Source organism: Crocodylus siamensis, chromosome 3 (genome assembly GCF_052110815.1).
Source record: "Crocodylus siamensis isolate JL-2025a chromosome 3, ASM5211081v1, whole genome shotgun sequence".
Classification (NCBI taxonomy): Eukaryota; Metazoa; Chordata; order Crocodylia; family Crocodylidae; genus Crocodylus; species Crocodylus siamensis.
The window spans coordinates 145,083,930-145,098,309 of NC_143397.1; the positions used below are offsets into that span (position 1 = coordinate 145,083,930).

The 14,380-nt window shown below is 44.7% G+C and overlaps 1 protein-coding gene across 1 annotated transcript in view; it reads right to left on the reverse strand.

The window, feature by feature from the left end:
• The window catches only part of MBOAT1 (membrane bound glycerophospholipid O-acyltransferase 1), a 162,062-nt gene that overhangs the window by 38,353 nt on the left and 109,329 nt on the right, over positions 1 to 14,380 (reverse strand). The gene's annotated exons all lie outside the window — the stretch shown is intronic.

Here is a 14,380-nt window from a genome sequence, read left to right on the forward strand (position 1 = left end):
GTCTCCTTTGGTGGATCTATGATTCTGAAAAAAACATGAGCTAAAGAGAATGCAAAATAGAGATCAAGGGCAGCTAGCAGACGATGGTGATGCACATGTGAAAAATGGATGCACTGGATAAGTAATGCTCTTAGCAAACTCTGCCACTGAAGGGTCTAGAGAGCCATCAGGAGGAAAAACAGAGGTGAAAATCAGACCTATCCTCTCTTGCTGTACATCATCTGAAGAACTTCACCAGTGCAGGGAGATGTAAACCTGCCAGTAGCAACCTGGATGAATTTAGCCCAAAGAGATTGCATTTAAAACCAGTTTCCCAAACCATTGAGAGGTGGCCATTTCTACAAATATTCAACATTATTTTCCAGGAAATCTTGATTTTCTTTCAGATTATTTCCATGTCTTTTTTTCTTTTCCAATTACTTCCTGCCACTGAAGACTTACTAATAATAATCAGTGATGGGTCCAAATGCTGGACTTCAATGCAAACCACACTGATTTGGGACATGGGGGGAGAAGGGGAGAGGGAGGGAAAGGCTTTGGGATCCTTGAAATTTGGGCCCTTGTCTGGCAATCATATCCTACATTACGCGCCTCCATGAAAAGCTCTTAGACTGCTTAACAAATACATTGTATAGACTGAGCTGTATATCTTTATTGCAGAAGGCTGACATTGACAAAGAAGTCCAACATCACCTCAAATGTACAAGTGCAGCCCCAAAATCAAGCTTGTGGTTTATCAAGTAGTCATGATCCCCGCCTTACCAAATGGAGCTGAAATGTGGACAATATACAGGAGACACCTCAAGTTTCTGGAGAAGTACCATCAACACTGCCTGCGAAAGATCTTTCAAATCCAGTGGGAAGACAAATATACCAAAGTTAGCATCCTCTCCACCAGCATCAAAGTGATGGTCGTCCAATTTCAACTTCACTCAGGCAGCCACAAAATCCTGATGCCTGACTCCAGACTCCTGAAGCAAGTTTTATTCTCCCAGTTCAATCAAGGTGTACTCTCAAGAGGAAGAAAATACTTCAAAGGTGTCCTCAAGGTCAATTAAAAAAAAACATGCAACATTGATATCAACCCATAGGAGACTATCACCAGGACTGCCCCAAATGGAAGAAGAGTCTGCTACAAGGATCTCAGTACTCTGAAACCTCATGACGACAACAAGAGACAAAGAAGGGGGAGCAACAGAAATAGTGGGTTGCAGAGCAAATCAAGAATCAAAAGCCACCCACCCGACATGGAAACAAGTGCCCAAATTGCAATAGAACTTGTCAATCCTGAATCAGCCTTGTCAGCCATCTTCAGACCCACAGGTAAGGCCATCATGGAAGACAATCATCCTCAACTACAAGGGATTGCCAAGGATGATATCTTTATCACAAATCAGCAGTCACATCATCACCCATTTGCCTGGGACTCAGTATAACACGCCAAACCCTTTAGCTACCCCAATCACCATTAAAAAAGAAAAATCCCTCTATGAATGTTTTTTCTCCTTTATCCCTAAATGTAAACCTATCCCTCCAGTGCTTGGGCCAAGTACAGATTTTCTAAAGCTAAAACCTCCATCACTTGAGAGTCCAATATCTCAGACCCATGCAGGCCTCAACCTGGAATCTTTGTAAGGCTGGGAAGGAGAGATTTCCAGTTCACCAAAGTGACTAGCACTCCCATGTAACCAAGGTAGGGCCTGACATATTCATATTTAAAACTGTAACATTATATTCTATGCAGAAAAGCTGTTCTGACTCATTTTTATTCAGTAGTACAAAGAGGACTTTGAACTGCCTTAAACAGTTAGTAGAAGTTTCCTTTAGTCTTCCTCATGACAAACAGACACCTCCTATAATAACAACTGAAGCCAACTGTGGTGGTCCATAGTCCCTGATTCATGACCACAGTTCCACCATGGGCTATTTTTGATATCCTATAAATGAAGGAAATCACTGTTTTGCACTGCAACATCTTATACAGCTCAGCGTGGACCCCATTATGCCGGGAAGGTATTCAGAGTGAGGGTTGACAGAACCAGCTTTATGTCACCCATTTCCTCCCTTGAACAAGAAAGGTGCAGAAGGTGGGGTGGACAGAGCAGACACTGCTCCAGCCATCACAATTTAGAATAGAACTTAGGTGCTCTAAATAAGGGTGGGCCAACCTGCAGCATGGGAAACACAACTGGCACAGGAAGCCTGCATGTGTAGCACGTGGCAGATCAAGGAGGGGAACGCCAGAGCAGCAATAAACAGAGCAGAAAGCAAAGCAGAGGAGATAAGACAGGCAGCACAAGGCAGGAAGTAGAAAACAAAGGAAGAGACTGGGAAAGGGCCAGAGAGTAGTAGCAGAAAGTAAAGCAGCAGATTGGCAGGGGAAGGGGATCAGACTGGCACTTGGGGGTAATGCAGGGCTAACTTACGCCAGGCCTGCCAGAAAGGTTGGCCCCCACTGCTCTGAATTATTCAACCAGCCCGTACACATTACAATTTCTCCATCAAAATGATACATGTATAAAATGCACACATTGAAGTGATGCTTGGACATAAAGCATGTTTGTTAGTATGCACTAAGTTTGCATTATTATATTCTCATGAGAATAACTTCAATGATCTCAGCATTTCCAACAGGTAATCCATTAAAAAAAAATCCAAGGTGTTTCTGCTGATTAAGCCCGAAGATAAAAGGTCACTTTTTGAATTTCTGTAGGTTTACAGACATGGTGAAGCAAGTCAACATGAGAAATTCACTCAAAAGTGAACTAAAGGCAATGCTTGAGCACCCATGTCTCCAAAAAACCATGTCCAGGTTAGGCAGAACTTTGCAGATAAATCCTGCCCTGGAATCAAAAGTAGATTGTGAACCCACCAGTTGCTTAATGGGTTTGGATTTGAAGCCAGGGCAATGGTGCAATAAGCCAGGCTTTTTGTGTTAGGGCTGGAGTAAACCCTTGTACAACACAAGCCTGGTTTTCTAACCAGAAATCATGGGACCTTTGCACTGCTGTGAGTGGACCAAAGCAAAGCCAGCAACCAGGAAAGAATGCAAGTATTTCCTGCATGAAGAGAGAACCTACTGGTTGTTGAATGCTTTGAGTGCTGTTGCTGGGCTGTGCTGTACCTGACAGCTCTACTTTGGCTCTTAGTTTTATCTACCTAATTAGCAAAGTTGAGTCCAAGTGGCACATGACCAACTTAATCAAAAGCGAATAGCGGCCCTTTAGCAATCAGCAGCACAATCGCATTGCAACCCACACACACCAAAGATAACAACAAGCAGGCAAGGGGGAGCAGGCCTTCCACAATGGCAGATCAAGCAGTAGGTTTTCAGCTCATACATACCTGTGGCACTGCACCCATCAACACTGTATTTCTGTGAAGGACCCCTACCGCCTTCAAGAAGGGAGAGTAAAATAAAGCTTCCCAAAACAAGGGAAAATATTGCAGCTGTGGCAGCTGAGGACCTTGTCTGGAGGTTGATATGCGTCAATCAGAGTTTGGGGGGGGGGGGTTCATTTGGTGTATGTGTATACGTTTTAGCCTGTCAGAGTCCGATTTTCAATGATGCAAGTCTCCTCTAACTGATAACACTCTAAATAACAGGTGAGTGACTCCTGCCAGGAAGGAGATTGTCTGACCTCATTGTTTGCCTTTTTCCCCCTTCTTTGTTCTTCACAAATAAAGGTTTTTTAATAAACTGAAAGGTCCTCCGCTCCTGCCTGATGATAAAATGAAAGGAACCAGTGAGGTATGGTACAACGTGGCAGCAAAAAAAGAGAAGCTCATCAGAAAATAACAAAGGTGCAAGTTAAAGATAAGGCAGCTGTCAGAGATTAATCCTGCTGGCCTGATTGTTTTCTTTAATACCGAGGCCTGCAATAGCAAGCGATAAGTTTGCTGAGTAATTTGGTTTTTGGTGAGGAAATAAAATTCAGGTAGGCCTCATAATTGATTTCCTTTTCTTTAGTTTTCTAAACATTAAACAAAAAAAGCCCTGCTTTGACTACACTTTCCTTTTTTCAGACATGCTCCAAAGCTCTGCATTTCCTTCCCAGCTGAGTCTGAATGAAGGTTAACTTCGAGGGGGAAAGCACCGTGTCTTTCGGCGGCATCCACATGGGAATACATTTGTTTGCTTCAACGCGGTGTCTTCAGCTTTTAAACAAAATTAATTTGCCCTGACCTCAGTCTCACTTTGCTGCCCAACATACTCTTGGGAAGCATGTGGCAGAGGAAAGGACAGAACTAGGAAGGTAAGGACAGGTAAGCATGACAGAAGCTCAGTTTTACCACATCTGTAGTCATGCACAGCTAAGATATTAGACCCACTCCTGGCACAGCTGAAGTTGATGGGAGAATGAGCACTGCTGTTCGTGGAAGCTATACTGTGCCCATCACATACAAAGGCCCCAGATGTACAATCTTTGTTGAACTGGAGAAATAATTATTATTGCTGAGAGTCTAGTGAGATCACGCAGGCAAGCCAGGCAAGGTAATGCCCACCAGGGTTGCATGGTTAGGCTGAGAAGCATTTACAATCATTCTGATATACTGTGGTCTATAGATGCTAGCTATGTAGACTAGTAAGGATTTTCAGTGGGAATTTGCAGAAGCATCTGGGTGTCCCATTTACTGTCCTTTTAATTGCTTTGGATGCTTTCTTAAAGCATCCAAGCCTGTTACTCACCCTTGTCCTGTTCTTCTGTTTGTGTGTACACATATACACCCATGTATACAGCAGCATGGGTGGCCAAGGGAAGTCCAGATAGCTTCACAATTCTATAGCAATTTTGGCTAAAAGAGAAGAAATTATGTGAGGAAAAGCCTCTCGGGAAGAAAAGAAGAATCTGTGGGCACGACGCTGAACTGCTCTTAAATGGGAAGCTCTGGAGAGTGAGTGTGTGTGTGTGCGTGCGCGTGCGCATGCATGCATGTGTATGGACATGAAGCAGCAGCAGCCAAGCCTTATTTATTGTGACAAAATGAACAGCCCCCAGGATGCTCATCCAGCACCTAATTTCTCATCTTATCTATTATGTGAATGAGATGGGAAAACAGTTTCCTGTTTTTCACAGATATCGCTAACATGAAAGATACAGAATGAATTCCCTTGAAAGCCATGCAGTCAGATCCATCCACAGACTCATTTGTTTCAATGGGAGGAATTAATGCAGTCAGGGCTGCTCATTGATGGGAAACATGTCTATAAACCTTTCTATAGAAGCAAACATGTTAACACCATCTTTAAAGCCGCTGAAGAGCCTGACAGATCCTTTTCCCTGTATATTTATATTTTGTTAGCTTGGTAACTGAAAACACTGCGGCCATTTTTTTTCCCCACTTGTCTAAGGGGTGAAGCATTCTTCAGGTGTAAAGGTAAGAAGAGGTGGGTGTAAAGACATATCAGGTCTTAGCACTCCAAGTTCAGGAGCATGGATTGAAACAATCGTACCCGTTACAATCAAACAGAAGCTTCTGCAGGACCAAGACTTTCCTTTTTTAATTTTAAAACCTACACTGAGAAGTAAGCCCAGGCAAATACTGTCTTCCTAGGTCAGCAGCTGTAATGATTCTGCTGCTCACAGCTCTACTGAGCTGCAGCAGAAAGAAAGCAAGCAGAATTTTGGCAGCTTTCAGAGTCTACCCGTCTACCTTACTCTGCTTTGCACCTCCTCACAGTTCCCAGTGGAAGAATGTACCTCGGTGTCGGAGATAATACAAATCAGTATCAATGCAAAAATAAGTAACAATGGAAATAATGGTCTCAGGGTGACTTCTGTACAATGACCTGTAAGTATTTTAGCAAGAACTCCCATTTCCAATAGTGTAAGTGACTCATAGTAAACTAAATACTACAAAAAAGATTTCTCTCTATTGAGTCATTAATGTGGGTTAGAACACCAATCCAGAACAAACAACAAGGAGAAGGGAGATGGGGGAAGAAAAAATATAAAAAAGGGAGGGGGGAGCAAAATAGTCACTTCAGATTCATTCAGAAAACCTATGTGTAGGCATTCTGCTTATTATTCTTTGTTCTAGTGGATCACTTTAGTGTCCCTCATCCTATTACAGATCTTGCACTTCTGTGAATAGAGGGTCTGATTCTCAAAGAATGCTTCACTTATGGCTCCTATTGGAGCCCAGGATGCTCTGAAAATGCGATGCCTTTGAAATCCTTTGTTCAAGATCTACAAGGAGTAAAACCCTAACACTGCTCGCTGGTAAAGGAAAAAATCTAGAGATTATCAGAAGACACATATGGGAGTGAGCTACCTACCTCCTATGAATTTTCAATTGCAGGTAGGTATCAAATTTTCTTAAACTTCTTGAAAATTTCAGTCTGATTCTCAGGCAGGGGATCAATGGAAGCTGGACTTGCAGCAACAGCACAGCCTAAGCAGCCATCCCTAGAGCACAGGTCACTGCTCCCATGTCCCCTTTTGCAAAATCCTGGATCCACCCATGGCTTTGGGTTTTTCTGCTACTTGATTCCCCTATCTGGTGCCTTCATTTTAAACTTTTGGCTTTCACTCACTCCCATTCCTATTTTGTTACTTATTGACTCACACGCAATAGTTTTCTGGGCTCTCTGGTTCTCCTTCAGTTCAAATGGTAGGCCTGTTGCACTATGTGGGATTAGGAACACCTTTTTAGAATTCAAACAACCTAGTGGAAATGGCAAAATTACTTCAGTGAGAACAGAATATGACCCATGTCCTTGAAAGCATCATCCATCCTAGTGCTGAAGATTTTTTTTTTAGCTGCTGCATTTTCACCTCTGACAGTCACTACACAATAACTCCAGGATACAAACTGCATCTGGTTCTACTTGGTGTTTCAGCAATGATTTGAAACAAAAATTGAAAAATGGGATGTGGGGGAGGTGGAAGATGGGTATGGAGGTTAAATGAAATGAGGGGGTGCATTTCTGCCACCGTGGTACACTGAAAAGAGAAGCATTAATAACATTGCAGCAAACCACTCTGCAAATATAGGATAAATTAAAATAAATACAGCTTACAAGTCTAATGAAGAAAATTCCAGAGCGGGTTGAGACCTTAACTGATATAAATGAGGATCATTATCTTCACTGTGCTATTCTATTCAGTTCAGGACAAGAAGTGTGGAAATTGGAGGAGATTGCTAGGGATGTAACTGTGTGAAGTACAGCCTTGTCACCAGACAGTTGTCCCTTGACAAGGAGACTCGTTTGAATGTCCAGTAATAAAGTCCTGCATGCACCATGAAAGCTGAGAACATATGCAAACCTCAGCTGTCCCACGCTAGTGGAACTTCTTCCAGCTATCAGTCAGAACCAGCATGAGGAGGAGGTTTTCCAGATCTCACACAAACAGGAGTGGTTGCTGCCTACAGGGATGAAATGAAAATGACTTTGTGCTATTCGCACATACTTGCTTCCAGATCACTGGCCACCTGGACAATATTAGAGATCTGCTAGGGAAGCTCGTTCAGCCTCAGTAATATTCCTTCCCTCTTCATTACCTACTTGTGCCATTGTGGCCAGTCAATGCCTCAGCAGAGCTTTGATTCAGCATTGGGAGCTAAGACACACGGAATAAACAAGGAGCCTAGGGGCTTACAAAGTACTGAAAACCTATTACAGCTGTATTTATTACTTATATATTAGGTGAATTTGGTGCACATGAAAGTGAAGGATCTTTAGCCCTTCCTGTTATTATTAAAAATGAAGCCACACATCCTGAAAAATCTCTGACCAATGCATCATAATACCAGTCCATCTGCTTGCCAACAGAGGGCTCTGGAAATGTATCAACCTAAGGTCTGGTACTAATGCAAGCTCCCCATTGAAACCAGAATCTAGTTCAAGTTCCCCCTTCTTTCTGGAACAAGCTCTGCTCCCCTAAAAGACAGCTTCTTCTTCCATGATCCTCCTCTCTCTCCTATGACAGCAATAGTTGAAGGGGAAGCTTGTGGCAGGATGTTTGCATGACCTGAACTAGACTATGGAACTCAGTGCCATCATAGATTTTAAAAAAATCATCCATAAGCCTCAATGCATTCAGCATTAGAAACGAACTCTCAAGGGTTTTGTGGTGTCCCCTCTGCCTTTGCTTTACCCAGTAAGTTCTTTTTATACTCATGGCTTAGACACTGTGGGGATGGAAACTAAAAGATGGCAGAGGATTCTCCTTTTGCCCCCTTCTCTTAATAGGTGGCAGAACCATACTGGTATGATTCATTCAGGCAGGTGTGCTTCATTAAGCTATACCCAGCCTGTAAAGGGAATTTCACCCTGTGATTAGTTACTGCGCAGTAACTAATTAGGCATAAACTTACTACCTGAATCCTGCAGGTAGCAAATTTATGCCCAAGTCAGCATAAGTCACTATAGTTACTGCACAGTACAGGTGCACACATGTAGACACATGCCCATACTGTGCAGTAATTTTGGTTACTGTGCAGTAACTTAAATTACTGTGCAGTAAATATGCACGTGTAGACACACCCACTGTCTATTTAGTCAGAATTCTTACTCAGATTCTGTCTCTCTTCATGAAATCCTCTCACCAGAATAAAATGGAAGTCAGTAGCATAACCAAGGAAGGTGAACATGGCACCGACTTAGTGGGGGGTTCATGAGAAATGCAACATAGTGCAAAAATAGCAGCTGCATTCGACATCAGCTCACCCACTGCAACTGCTCCGTGTGGCATCGGTGCCTGTGGCAAAAATATGTCCAGCTACACCCCTGTGGGTGGAGAAGAGGATTTCTACTAGTTTGCATGGCTTAAGTCAGAAACATTTTGTTGATTTTTTCGGGGGTAAAAAAAATGCCATTTTTTCTAAATGAAAATGTTCTAAAATTTCAGTATTGACAAAAATTCTCATTGGAAAAATTTTTTAAATTGGGCAGAGGGAAAGGTATAGAGGTTTTCCTTTCAGAATGTATAGGAATTTCATTGGAGAATTCCAAAACAAAGGTTTAAATGAAACTTATAGGGCTTCTCTAATTTTTATACTTATTATTTTTAGTTTATTCAATGATATATGCCTGAGAACTGGTGTATCATGGAATAAAATAACCCTCATATAATAACAAAATCCCTCATATCAAATCAATTCAAAAGGTAATTTTGAGATTCTGAAATGAAATTTTTCTTAACTGTATTTATTTAAAGAATTATTATTTCACATGAAGATTATTGACTGAATAAAAACAAAACCAAATTATGAAATATCGCTATATCCATGGATTGGAAATTCTGAATTGCAACCAAGTATAATAGACTGAGTGCTGCTTGAAGTTCCTCCTATTTGCTCAAAATGGCCATGTGTAGATGAAACGATGGGCATGTGTGCACAGCACTTTAAAGTGGGTTAAAAGGTTTTCCACCACTTTAATGGTGTCGGTGTTCTCACGTTGGCAGCGTATTGCACATTAATTCCAGCTGCTGAAACAAATTTGGTGGTGTAATGCGCCTTAAATGATTTGGGGCACAGCAAACTAAAAGTCCTCCGAGGAGTTTTAATTCACTGCCAGTGGCAACATGTAGGGGATACATGGGGGTGCATCTGCACCCCCTGAGAGCACTGGTGCACCCCCCCGTCAGGCCGCACTCCCCACTTAAGCAATGGGCGGGGGGGGGGGCAAGCAGGAGTGCCGGTGCCTCTCCTCTGAGCGCCAGCTGGGGAATGGGAGCACTGGATGTAGACAGTGGCTGCGCTGTGGCCGCAGGGGCCGTAAGTTTTGCCACTGGGGGCCCCTAAAGTGGCACCAGTCACCCACGTTTGATGCCCTACCAGCTGCGGAGCAAAACACTGGGCTCCGTGCACAGGAAGCCCTGCAGGCAGCCTAGCAGCAGCCTGGGAAGGCAGGTTCCACCTAAGAGAGCTGGGGAAAAGCGGCGAGCCTGATTTGTTTTTTTCCACCGCCAGAGCCTGCCTACTGGCCTGAGCTGTACAGGGGCCTGGTGCTTCCCTCTGCAGCTGTGATGCCCCCCAGGACCACCCAAATCAGGTGCCTGCGGGTGGGTGCCACTGGGGGTGGGGGCTGTCGCAGCTACAGAGGGAAGCACCACCCCCCTCCCCCCTGCAGCCCAGGGACCACTCCGCCTGCCAGCGGCTCGCCCTCCCCCTCCACACTGCCAGAGAGGCAGGTAAGTCAGATGTGTGCACAACATGGGAGTTGAATTGGCCCTAAATTGAAGCAGTGTTTTTAAAAACCAACCGCTTCAATTTAGGGCCCCCACTTCATCTACACATGAATAATTAGCCATATTCTTGCACATTTCACTGAAAGAAGGAATGGAATGAATCCGGGAGACTTCCATATTGCAGAAGTGCTAGGAACCATGAAATAGGAGCCCTTCTGGCCTAGACCCTCACATGAATACAGCACCAGACTGGACCCAGTGGAATTGATACACTTGGATACATAGCTTTACAATGTGGCTCACATGCTAACTTTCTTAAAGCAAATGCTCTCACCCAGGTGCCAGTTGTACAGGTTAATGTTGCACTAATTAATGACTCAAGAAATCACAGCCAGACCAAGAGGGGAAAGGTTAAGTTGGAGTTCATGAAAGGTTATGGTATAAATATATTTTTACCAATGAAGTCAGAATCAAAGATATTTACATGCATGTGCAGCTTTAATTTGGAGTTTGGTGAGAATGCCTTCGTATTACAAGGACAGGCTGATTCAGAGCTTAGCTAAAGCCAGAAGTTCTGGTAAATGCAGTACATTTTAACTTGCGTTGCTTTGACTGTACACTGATCTTGACCTAAAACAACATAATATTTGGCTTTTCCAGACAAGAAAACATCCACTCTGCCAAATTGTATGGTGATTTCATTAAGCTTTGGACAGGTCATTTAAAAAGACTAAGGTGATCAGTCAATTCAAAATGCCTGCAATACTTACTCAATAGAAGTAGTTAAAAGAATTTAGGCTTAAAGTTTTTCACATTGAAAAATGAACTTTTTCTTTTAAAAAAATTAAGCTTTTCATAAAAAATATTAAGAATCAAAATCTTCCATGCTTCTACAAAATTATTTTCTATGCGTTTATTGAAAATGTTATTGAAAAGATGAGTGACATTTGTTTATTCAAATCCATTGTTTTTTCCTCTGAAAACTGAACATTTCAAAAGTTATTTTGATTTAAAAGAAAAAAAGTCATAAAGGTTACCATGGACAATTTCATGAGAAATGCAACATAGTTCATTCTGAGCCAAACACGAGAGAAACATCTTTGAACATTCCAATTTTATTGTGAATTTTCCTATTTTGAGGGACAGCTTTATATTTAGTGTAGTGTAGACAAGGGCTTAATGGGAGAAATTCAGTATCCATGATCTATTTGATCTCTGGCTTCTCTAGAGATTAACAAGAGTATCAGTTACAGTAATGTTTTCTTATGAATTGGAAATCTGCCCCACAGAAAACATACTTAAGACTATCAACTCGCTTCACAACCAACAGATGACAATTGCTATTTAAGCACCCTGAACTATATTTGAACCAATGACTTGGAGGTGAATGCTTCTATACCAGATAATCATGCATACTTCCTTCACCTTACACAGGTAAGCAACAGGGGCCAGGGCAATGCTGAGATTAGGGGGCCAGTGCACACATCCATAGGAGGCCTCAAATGCCTCTACACAAACACCCATAGTATGGGAAACAAGCAGGAGGAACTTACCCTCCTGCTAGCTGACACCAACCCAGACATAGTGGGGCTCACTGAAACATGGTGGGACCCAACGCTTGACTGGGCAGTGAATATCAAGGTCTATATGCTGTACAGGAAGGACAGGACAGGGAGGAAAGGCCGGGGGGTGACACTCTACATTAAGGAGGAATACACATCCTCACCAGGTATCAAAGAGTCAGAGGAGGGGCACACGGAAGTGCTCTGGGTTAGAATACAAGGCAGTCGAGGGGAAAGAGACTTAATGGTGGGGGTCTACTACAGACCACCCAACTAAGGGGAAGAGCTAGACCAGGAATTCTTAAGTCAGCTCACAGAATTAGTTAGGTCAAAGGACGTGGTCATCATGGGTGACCTGAACTTTCCAGACATCTGCTGAGAAGAGCAGTCAGCCAGGTCTGACCGCTCACGTAGGTTCCTAGGCAGAATGCAGGACCTCCATCACACCCAGGAGGTGCACAGCCCCCCCAGGGGAGATGCCTTGTTGGACCTGGTGCTGGCCACGGGTGACGACCTGGTGAGGGGGCTGCGGGTGCTCAACCTGGGCAACAGTGATCATCGCCTGCTGAAATTCACCATCCAGAGCAAGGTGGCAAAGGCCTGCAGCAAGGCAGAAGCCCTAGATTTCAGGAGGGCAGACTTCAATGAGCTAAGGAGAACAGTCGGGGAAGCACTGAGGTCCCAGTAGGGAGGGGAGCCAGGTGTCCAAGAAGAGTGGTTGCTCCTTAAGGAGACGATCCTCTAAGCCCAAAGGGAGGTAATCCCAACATGGATCAAAGGGAGCAAGAGGGCAAAAAAAGCCCCCATGGCTCACCAAAAGCATCCAGGAATGTCTCCTAGCTAAAAGGGAGGTGCACACCCAATGGAAGGGAGGGGCCATCACCAGGGAGGATTATACTGCGGTTGCTCAGGGATGCAGAGGGGCAGTCAGGAAGGCCAAGGCAGAGATGGAACTGGGACTAGCTTCCAGGATCAAGGACAACAAGAAGTCCTTTTTTAAATACATAGGGGGCAAAAAGAAGGTACCGGGTAACGTGGGGCCCCTGCAAGACATGTTAGGAAATTTGGTCATCACACCAGACGACAAAACTAACCTATTTAACGACTTCTTTGCCTCCATTTTCCTGAGCAGGGACCAGATCAGGCCCCCCCTGGGCTTCCCCCCCCCCCCCCGAGACCCCAGGGGAGGTGCACCTAGGCCAAGGGTCAATGAGGATCTAGTCAGGAAACTTCTGGAGGGACTGGATGTATTTAAATCAGCTGGTCCGGACTATCTCCACCCCAGAGTGCTGAGGGAATTAGCTGAAGTCATTGCGGGACCCCTGGCACAGCTTTACGAGCACTCATGGTGCTCTGGTGTGGTGCCAGAGGACTGAAAGAGGGCCAATGTGGTTCCCATCTTCAAAAAAGGAGGACCCAGGGAACTATAGGCCAGTTAGTCTTACCTCGATCCTGGGCAAGCTTTTTGAGAGAATTATTCTGGCACGTGTCCATGAGAGGCCAGCAGGGGAGATTATGCTTAGGGGCAGCCAACATGGGTCCATTAGAGGCAGGTCCTGTCAGACCAACCTGGTGGCCTTCTATGACCAGGTCACCAAATCCTTAGATGCAGGGGTAGCAGTGGACATAGTCTTCCTGGACTTTCGGAAGGCCTTCGACACTGTCTCTCACCCCGTTCTCATTAAAAAACTGGGGGACTGTGGTGTCGACACCTAAAGAGTCAAATGGGTCACCGACTAGCTGGAGGGCCACACCCAGAGGGGGGTGGTGGATGGATCGTTTTTGACCTGGAGCGATGCGGGTGGTGAGGTCCCCCAGGGCTCAGTCCTCGGGCCTGCACCGTTCAACATCTTCATCAGTGACTTGGACGAGGATGTAAAAAGCACCCTGTTCAAATCTGCTGATGACACTAAGATGTGGGGGGATGTGGGCATGTTAGAAGGAAGGAATAGGCTGCAATCGAACCTCGACAGGTTACAGGGCTGGGCAGATGAGAATAGGATGGGATTCAACACTGACAAGTGCAAGGTGATGCACCTGGGGAGGAAGAACCAGCACCATACCTACAGGCTGGGGAACTCCCTTCTTGTCCATACAGAGGCAGAAAAGGATCTTGGAGTCATCATTGATGCCAAGATGAATGGGCCGGCAGTATGGGGATGCAGTCAGGAAGGCCAACCATACCTTGTCGTGCATCCACAGATGCATCTCAAGCAGGTCCAAGGAGCTGATCCTCCCCCTCTATGCCGCACTGGTCAGGCCACAGTTGGAGTACTGCATCCAGTTCTGGGCGCTGCACTTCAAGAGGGATGTGGACAACATGGAGAGGGTCCAGAGGAGGGCCACTCACATGATCAGGGGACAGCAGGGAGGAGAGGCTATGGGACCTGAACCTGTTCAGCCTCCACAAGAGAAGGCTGAGGGGAGATCTAGTGGCCTGTTACAAACTAGTCAGGGGGGATCAGCAGGCATTGGGGGAGTCCCTGTTCCCCCAAGCACTACCAGGTGTGACCAGGAATAACGGTCACAAGCTGGCAGAGGATAAATTCAGATTAGACATCAGGAGGCGCTACTTCACTGTCAGGGCGGCTAGGGTCTGGAACCAACTTCCAGGAGAAGTGGTGATGGCTCCTACCCTGGGGGTCTTTAAGACAAGGCTAGACAATCACCTTGCTGGGG